The following is a 9,314-nucleotide window of genomic DNA, read 5'->3' on the forward strand; positions in this document are numbered from 1 at the left end:
TGGAGGGTCTGAAGATGTCCTGGAACGATCATTCACACATACAGCTCACAGCGGGAGATTTTCTACCTCAGGCGCGTAGGGAGATGAAACACGTGCTTTAGGCGTGGCGCACAAGCCTGTACAGCGTGTGCAGGAGAAACTCCGGAGCATTTCTCACATGCGCTGATTTGGACTTTACATCCGGGTAAAGTCCGAGACGAATATGGTCACGTTCACACAGCTCCTCCGGGTAAACACTGGAACATTTATGATTACCGTGCATGTGTGAAAAGGGCAATAGAAACTTTGTTCTCCCTATTACAGGTCAGTGAATCATCACAATGATTTTGAAGCTGCAATGTTAAGGTGAAAATATTACATTTAGAAATTACAGCCATATTTTTTCACAATTTTTTCACATTCTCAAAAAGAAAACACATTTCTACACATTTTAATTTACAGGTATTTATTTGCAAAATTTAACATATTTAATAATATAATAATGACATAGTTAATATGGGCATAAGCTGTGTCTCGTTTCTTATTTATATTAATTGTTTTTCATATGTTAAGCTCTCTAATAAACACATTCATTCTCAACAAACTCATTCATTTTCTGGTGCTGCCTCATCATGATCAGTGTTGTGGTGGGTTCAGGGCCTCACCAACCTTTCACAGAGAGGGGGAAAACACACAAAACACACAGACAGACAGACAGACAGTTACCCAAGGCAACCCAGGAAAGAGCTGAGTGGCCCTTACCCTGCATATATATTCTCTCTGTAGGAGATATGATCACTCCTTTTCACTTAGAATGTCAAAAAACTGTCATTTAACTATAGCTGCCTACATCTTTGTATACAACTGGCCAGGCAGCAGCACTGCTGTGTGTAGTGATTGATAACTATGCTGCATTGTCACTACTCTGACCAGCAGAGGGCAATGCTGAAGAGCAGTGCAATAACAGGCGCTGATTTGATCACTTTTTTCGACCTGTTTCTCAAAAGCCTGTTCGTGTGGAGCAGTTGTCTCTCTCGTGAGGAGGAATGCATGGCACAGCAGAAACACAGGAGTGGTGGAGGATCAAATTAAATCTATATAAAGAGCAGTGCTCGCACATCCCTGCTTGAGGACTCTGTGCTCAGGGTTCTCGAATGTTTGCTATTGCCCAATGGGGGAAAAAGAAATATCTCAAAAGGTTTTATGAGGTTTTTTATTTTTTTTTAATTGTTTAGGTTTTTTACACACACACACACACACACATATATATTCATATATATATATAGGGCTGTGTCATATCGTGTGCAATAATATCGCAATTTTTTAAAAACAAAATCTATATTGTGATTATTGTGATATTCTGACATATATACATAATGACCACATGTAATAAGGCATATATAAATATATAAAATATTTATATTTATATATAAATATATAAAATATCAATAAATATTTTTTTATACAATGTCAGAATCTTGGTAAGTTAGTTGTTTTAGAAAATAAGCAAATGTTTACACATTTATTTGTTGTTTCTTCTGAATGTTTGAAATTGTTAGATTTGTACTAAATTAAAATGTAATATAATTAAAATAAGAAATTAAATATATCATTAATTGAACGTAATTAATCCTAATATAACATTTATTTTGTTATAATAGTGTGTTCTTGAAATAATACAGTTATTTTCAGTGTTTTTCATACTGCCAAGATTATCGTTATCGGCAAAATACCCTGAAATATAGCGATATTATTTTAGGCAAATGTATGTATATTCGGCTTTGGATATATCTAAATTACTAGTTACAATAATTTATTTAGCAAATTTCACACAAATGCAGTAACAGTGAACCTCAAAAGAAGTGAAGGTGTCACATTGTTTAAGACTAATTTCTAAGGTATTTTGGTAAATTACACATACTCCACCTCCATTGCCTGATAATCTTGGGCTATGTACATAATTATAGCCTATGAGGTGGCTTTATATAGTGCTGAATATTCATTTGGTCTAACCCACGTTTCCGTGAGACAGAAAATGTTGAATTTATGATCACTTATAATATCATTTACGATGACTGCTTTTGAGTTTAGTGATCTTATGTTGAGTAACCCAAATTTTAGTTCTGAGGTGTTGCCGCTATCATGTGTTTATGATTTAATATTGATTAGGTTGCTGAAACAGGCTGATTTTGTTTTTCTACTTTTACATTTAGTTCGGGGGAAAGACACTGTCTCAATACAGTTAGGTGACGCCTCAAGGCAGTTCGCAGACGGTCAGTTTAGCCTGTCTGTCTGCGGCCTGGTCCCAGCTCTGGATTGTCAACAGCTGTCTACACTACTCTGCTGACTAACTAAAAGACTATGTGCTATGCTGCAAGAAAGTAAGGCAGCACCCTCCCACGTGGGGTGGATACCATCCCTCCCTATAAGACCAGGCTTGCCCTCGAAACATAACCAATTGTCTATAAAGCCCACTTGATTTTCGGAACACCACTTGGACATCCAGCAGTTTAACGCTGAAAGTCTACTGTAGGCTTCAGCGCCACGCCGCATTGGGATGGGACCAGAGCAGATTATGGCATCGGACATCGTCTGGGCCAGTTTAATTACCTCTCTAATATTACCCTTAGTTACCTCAGACTGCCGCAGACGAAGATCATTGGCCCCTACATGAATGACTATCCTCGAATATCTCCTATTAGCTAACAGTCTAAGGTAATTAGTGGCTAACAGCCACTAATATCTGGCGCTCTGGCTCCCGATAAACAGCTAACTGTTACTGCTGGCGCCCCTAAAGGAGTAGCTAATTTCACGTGTCTAACAATAGAGTCTCCTATAACCAGAGCACTCTTAACAGGCTCCTCAGCGGGTGCTTCGCTGAGTGGGGTAAACCTGTTTGACATGCGAATCGGAGGAGCGTGGTGTCCCGGTGGGCTAGCTTTGGCCTCAGCGTTAGCATCAGCCTTAGCTTTCCGGCTATGTCGCCGAGACGTCACCCATTCATCCCGCTGTGAGGGCTCTAACGCCGGAATCGAGGGGGTGCTAACTCTCCCTAAGGCACCCGGAGTTGCTAGCACTGAATCTCGCTGTTTATCCCTTGACAATAATAAGCTCTGGATGCGCACTTCTAGCTGGTCCACTTTATCCACCAGTGAGCTAACTAACTGACACTTAGCACAAATACAACCATTGTCATTGTCGCTAGAGGTGGAAAAGGGGGTTAAACTAAACATGCCACACTCTGAGCAGGCAAAACAGCCAGTAGTAGCCATGGATTTGCAGGTACTTACCGCTTTTAGTTGATTTTAGTAACTTACACCAGAAACGTTACTCCAGGGTCCGGTGGCAGTTTTAGTGCCTCTGTAATAAATATTCCTGCGGAGACAATCTATAAGATAGATCTATGGATGGTTAGTAAGTTGTAAAAACAGAAATAAGTACAGAAATAACAGTAGAAACAAGTAACAGGAAAACAAGAGCGATCAAAACAGCTTCTTCTAAACGGGTACAGGAACAGCCAAATGGGTTGCCAGAATAGTGAGCAATTCTTCACAAGCATTAGGGGAAGTAAACACACACACACACACACAACTGGAGCAGGGGGCTGCCAACCACATCTGTGCTTGGAGAGCACTTTGGGGGTTAGGTTCCTTGCTCAAAGGCACTTCAGCTGTGAATGAATTTTTCCTTGAACCGGCAACCCTCCGGCCTCAAGCTCGCTTCACTAACCTCAAGGCCACGACTGAAAGTAAAGATAGAATAAAATGTAAAATATAATGCAATATAAAAGAGAATATCATAAAGTTAATGCAATATTAAAGTGACAAAAATATGCTATCAGTGCAACCTGCTGTGTGTGAAGTACTTACAGAACTACACTTAGAGAGACAGACTACAATCAGTGCTGTTACCAGCCAGTGCTGTAGAAAATCAACTACAACACAATCAATATACAGTTGTGAACAATTCCACTAAACATCCAGCAGAAACATACAACACAATATAAATTCAACAGTAAACAACGTTCAATATTCACTGAATCATTTATCATCTCCAATTCCACTACACCTTGCCCCACATAATGGCACTCACACTGGTAGGGTGAGGACAAACACATGCTTCCTCCAAGACTTTCAGTATCTACCAGTGCTTCCTTTTGTTCTGCCACTAATGCAACAGCACTCTACAGCCCCTTGCATTAGAGGACAGAACCAGCTGCCCACATCTGTGATTTCATCTGATAGACTCCGTTGTTGGATGGCACCATCCCGTCCACCCAGATAAAGTGATGTCAACTGCATCCCTCTTAGGATTCTTGGCATTGGATGGCTATAAAGCACCACCAGAAATCTAATTGGTGATGTCCCAGTGATGTGGAGAACACGTAGAACATTGAGGCACTCAAGACCTTGAATCACTGATATACTGTGATTATAAATGTCTAGAAAAATGTCACAAACAATACTTAGTAAATGTAACATTTTAAAAGAAAATTATCCATCCATCCATCCATTATCCACCGCTTATCCGGGTCTGGGTCGCGGGGGAAGCAGTCGGAGCAAAGAAACCCAGACCTCCCTCTCCCCAGCCACCGACTCCAGCTCCTCCGGGGGTATACCGAGGCATTCCCAGGCCAGTCGAGACATATAGTCTCTCCAGCGTGTTCTTGGTCTGCCCCGGGGCCTCCTCCCTGTTGGACATGCCCGGAACACCTCTCCAGGAAGGCGTCCAGGAGGCATCCGAACCAGATGCCCGAACCACCTCAACTGGCTCCTCTCGACGTGGAGGAGCAGCGGCTCCACTCCGAGTCTCTCCTGGATGTCCGACTACTAACCCTATCTCTAAGGGAGAGTCCAGACATCCTGCGGAGAAAACTCATTTCAGCCGCTTGTACCCGCAATCTCTTTCTTTCGATCACTACCCAAAGCTCATGACCATAGGTGAGGGTTGGGACGTAGATTAAACGGTAAATCGAGAGCTTTGCTTTTCTGCTCAGCTCTCTCTTCACCACAACTGACCGGTACAGAGCCCGCATTACTGCTGACGCTGCACCGATCCGCCTGTCAATCTCATGCTCCATCTTTCCCTCACTCGTGAAAAAGACCCCGAGGTATTTAAACTCCTCCACTTGAGGCAGGATCTCACTTCCAACCTGGAGAGAGCACTCCACCCTTTTCTGACTGAGTACCATGGACTTGGATTTGGAGGTGCTGATCCTCATCCCTACCGCTTCACACTCGGCTGCAAACTGGCCCAGCAAGAGCTGGACGTCCCGGCCCGATGAAGCCAACAAGACCACATCATCTGCAAAAAGCAGACGTGGGATCCTGAGACCACCAAACCGGACACCCTCCGCCACTTGGCTACGCCGAGAAATTCTGTCCATAAAAATTGTGAACAGAACCGGTGACAACGGGCAGCCCTGACGGAGTCCAACTCCGACTGGAAACCAGTAGGACTTACTGCCAGCCATAAGAACCAGACTTCTGCTCTGTTTGTACAGGGACTGGATAGCTCGTAACAAAGAGCCCAGTACCCCATACTCCCTGAGCACCCCCCACAGAATACCCGAGGGACACGGTCGAATGCCTTCTCCAGATCCACAAAACACATGTAGACTGGTTGAGCAAACTCCCATGCACCCTCCAGGATCCTAGCGAGGGTAAAGAGCTGGTCCTGTGTTCCACGACCGGGGCGGAATCCGCATTGTTCCTCCTGGATCCGAGGTTCAACTATCAGTCGGACTCTCTTCTCCAGTACCCCCGCATAGACCTTACCGGGGAGGCTGAGGAGTGTGATCCCCCTATAGTTGGAACACACCCTCCGATCCCCCTTTTTAAAAAGGGGAACCACCACCCCAGTCTGCCAGTCCAGAGGCACTGCCCCCGATGTCCACGCGATGTTGCAAAGACGTGTCAACCAGGACAACCCCACAACATCCAGAGCCTTGAGGAACCCGGGGTGAACCTCATCCACCCCCGGGGCCCTACCGCCAAGGAGTTTCCCTACCACCTTGGCCACTTCAGCCCCAGTGATAGACGAGCCCCCCCGGGGTCCCCAAGCTCTGCTTCCTCTGCGGAAGACGTGCTGGTGGGATTGAGAAGATCCTCGAAGTATTCCTTCCACCGTCTGGTGACGTCCCCAGTCGAGGTCAACAGCTCCCCACCCCCACCATATACAGTGTTGGTGGAAAACTGCTTTCCCCTCCTGAGTCGCCTGACGGTTTGCCAGAAACTACTCGGGGCCGACCGAAAGTCGTTTTCCATGTTCTCACCAAACTCCTCCCACACCTGAGTTTTTGCCTCAGCGACTGCCGATGCCGCGAGCCGCTTGGCTCCTCGGTACCTGTCGGCTGCCTCCTGAGTCCCCTGAGCCAACCAGGCTCGATAGGGCTCTTTCTTCAGCTTGACAGCCCCCCTCACCCGGGGTGTCCACCACTGAGTGCGGGGATTGCCACCCCGACAGGCACCGACAACCTTGCAGCCACAGCTCCGTTCAGCTGCCTCAACAATGGAGGTCCGGAACATGGCCCACTCGGACTCAATGTCACCAGCCTCCCCCGGGATGCAGTTGAAGCTCTGCCGGATGTGGGAGTTGAAGATCTTTCTGACAGGTTCCTCTGCCAAACGTTCCCAGCAAACCCTCAGCACAGGTCTGTCCGGCATCCTCCCCCGCCATCTGATCCAACTCACCACAAGGTGGTGATCAGTTGACAGCTCAACGCCTCTCTTCACACGAGTGTCCAGAACATATGGCCGCAAGTCAGATGATACGACTATAAACTCGATCATCGAAATGCGGCCTAGGGTGTCCTGATGCCAGGTGTACTTGTGGACACCCTTGTGTTCAAACATGGTGTTCGTAATGGACAAACTGTGACGAGCACAGAAATCCAATAATTTCTGTGCCGTTCCTCCCAATCACGCCCCTCCAGGTCTCACTGTCATTACCCACGTGAGCGTTGAAGTCCCCCAGCAAAACAATGGAGTCCCCAGAATGAGTGTTCTCCAGCACTCCCTCTAGGGTCCCCAAGAAGGCATGGTACTCTGAACTGCTGTTCGGTGCATAAGCACAAACAACAGTCAGAGCCCTTTCCCCAACCCGAAGGCGCAGGGAAATTACCCTCTCGTCCACTGGGGTAAACCCCAACGTACAGGCGCTAAGCCGGGGTGCTATGAGTAAGCCCACACCTGCCTTACTCCTCTCACCCTGGGCAACTCCAGAGTGAAAGAGCATCCAGCCCCTCTCAAGGAGATTGGTTCCAGAGCCCATACTGTGTGTCGAGGTGAGCCCAACTATATCTAGCCGGTACCTCTCAACCTCGCACACCAGCTCAGGCTCTTTTCCCACCAGAGAGGTTACGTTCCATGTTCCAAAAGCCAGTTTCAGTAACCGAGGATCAGAACGCCAGGGCCCCCGACCCCGACCGCCACCCGAAAGAAAAATATGTTGATTCAAAATTTCAGTGTCAACAAATCCCAAAAAAGTTGGGACAAGTAGAAATAAGTGGCTGGAAAAAGGAAATTGAGCATATAACGAACAGCTGGAAGACCAATCAACACTAATTAGGTCAACTGACAACATGATTGGGTATAAAAAGAGCTTCTCAGAGTGTCAGTGTCTCTCTGAAGCCAAGATGGTAAGAGGATCACCAATTCTACCAATTTTGCACAGAAAGATAGGGCAGCAATACCAGAATGGTGTTCCCCAGCATAAAATAGCAAAGACTTTTAAGTTATCATCATCAACCATGCATAACATCATCAAAAGATTCAGAGAATCTGGGACAATTGCTGTGCGTAAGGGTCAAGGCCGTAAAACTCTACTGGATGCTCGTGATCTCCGGGCCCTTAAACGTCACTGCACCTCAAACTGGAATGCCACTCTCAAGGAAATAAGAGAATGGGCTCAGGAATACTTCCAGAAAGCATTGTCAGTGAACACAATCCACCGTGCCATCTGCCATTGCCAGATGAAACTCTATAGTGCAAAGAGGAAGCCATTTCTAAGCAAGTTCCATAAGCTCAGACGTTTGCACTGGGCCAGGGGTCTTTTAAAATTGAGTGTGGTGAAATGGAAGACTGTTCTGTGGTCAGATGAGTCATGACTTGAAGTTCTTTATGGAAAACTGGGACGCCATGTCATCCGGACCAGAGAGGAGAAGGATAACCCAAGTTGTTATCAACGCTCCGTTCAGAAGCCTGCATCATGGGGGTATGGGGTTGCATGAGTGCTTGTGGCATGGGCAGCTTGCATGTTTGGAAAGGCACCATTAATGCAGAGAACTATGTTCAGGTTCTAGAACAACATATGCTTCCATCTAGACGTCATCTCTTTCAGGGAAGACCCTGCATTTTTCAACAAAATAATGCCAGACCACATTCTGCAGCAATCACAACATCATGGCTACATAGGAGAAGGATCTGGGCACTGAAATGGCCAGACTGCAGTCCATATATTTCACCTATAGAGAACATTTGGTGCATCAAAAAGAGGAAGGTGCGACAAAGAAGACCCAAGACGATTGAACAGTTAGAGGCCTGTATTTAGGCGATTGAACAGTTAGAGGCCTGTATAATAGAGCATTCCTATTTCTAAACTTGAGAAACTGATCTCCTCTGTACCCAGACATCTGTTGAGTGTTGTAAGAAGAAGGGGGGATGCCACATAGTGGCAAAACATGGCCTTGTCCCAACTTTTTGGGGATTTGATGACGCCATGAAATTTTGAAACATATTTTTCCCTTAAAATGATACATTCTCTTAGTTTAACTTTTGATCTGTGATTTGTGTTCTATTCTGGATAAAATATTAGATGTTGGCACCTCCACATCATTGCATTCAGTTTTTATTCACAATTTGTTTAGTGTCCGAAATTTTTTGGAATCCGGTTTGTAGTAGCAATGACACATGAGATGCCATAATCAGAAGAGGAGTGAAAACTAAATTCACAAACACATTGCTGTGTCAAAGCTTCCCAGTTAGACACAGAAACAAGTGATGTGTGATCAGAAACCATGGCAAAATATAGCATATTGCTTTAGTAATTGACTAGGGATGAAGTGGTGTTTAAGTAGTGTGGCATGCTAAGGGAGAGGGGTATTGGGGATACTACAAGTTTAGTTGAGTAAATTAAATGTGAAAAGGTGAGTCGCGAGATGATTTTGTCAGGATTGAAGGATGCAGAAATTAAAGCAGAAGCGCCAGTCACAAAAGCAGGAAGGAAATAAAATCCACAAGTGGCAGTGCAGACAGCTAGGAGCTCATTAGAGCTAAAAGATGTGATTGGTGCAATGTGGAAGAGCAGGCCTTGGGTCTGGTGACTCTTCAAAAGCT

At 45.4% G+C, this 9,314-nt stretch overlaps 1 pseudogene; it reads right to left on the bottom strand.

Annotated features, from left to right (window-relative positions):
• Nucleotides 1–2,361: 2,361 nt before the first annotated feature.
• On the bottom strand, nt 2,362–4,246 carry LOC136676961 (uncharacterized; annotated as a pseudogene).
• Nucleotides 4,247–9,314: the final 5,068 nt, after the last annotated feature.

Source organism: Hoplias malabaricus, chromosome 2, assembly GCF_029633855.1.
Source record: "Hoplias malabaricus isolate fHopMal1 chromosome 2, fHopMal1.hap1, whole genome shotgun sequence".
Lineage (NCBI taxonomy): Eukaryota > Metazoa > Chordata > Actinopteri > Characiformes > Erythrinidae > Hoplias > Hoplias malabaricus.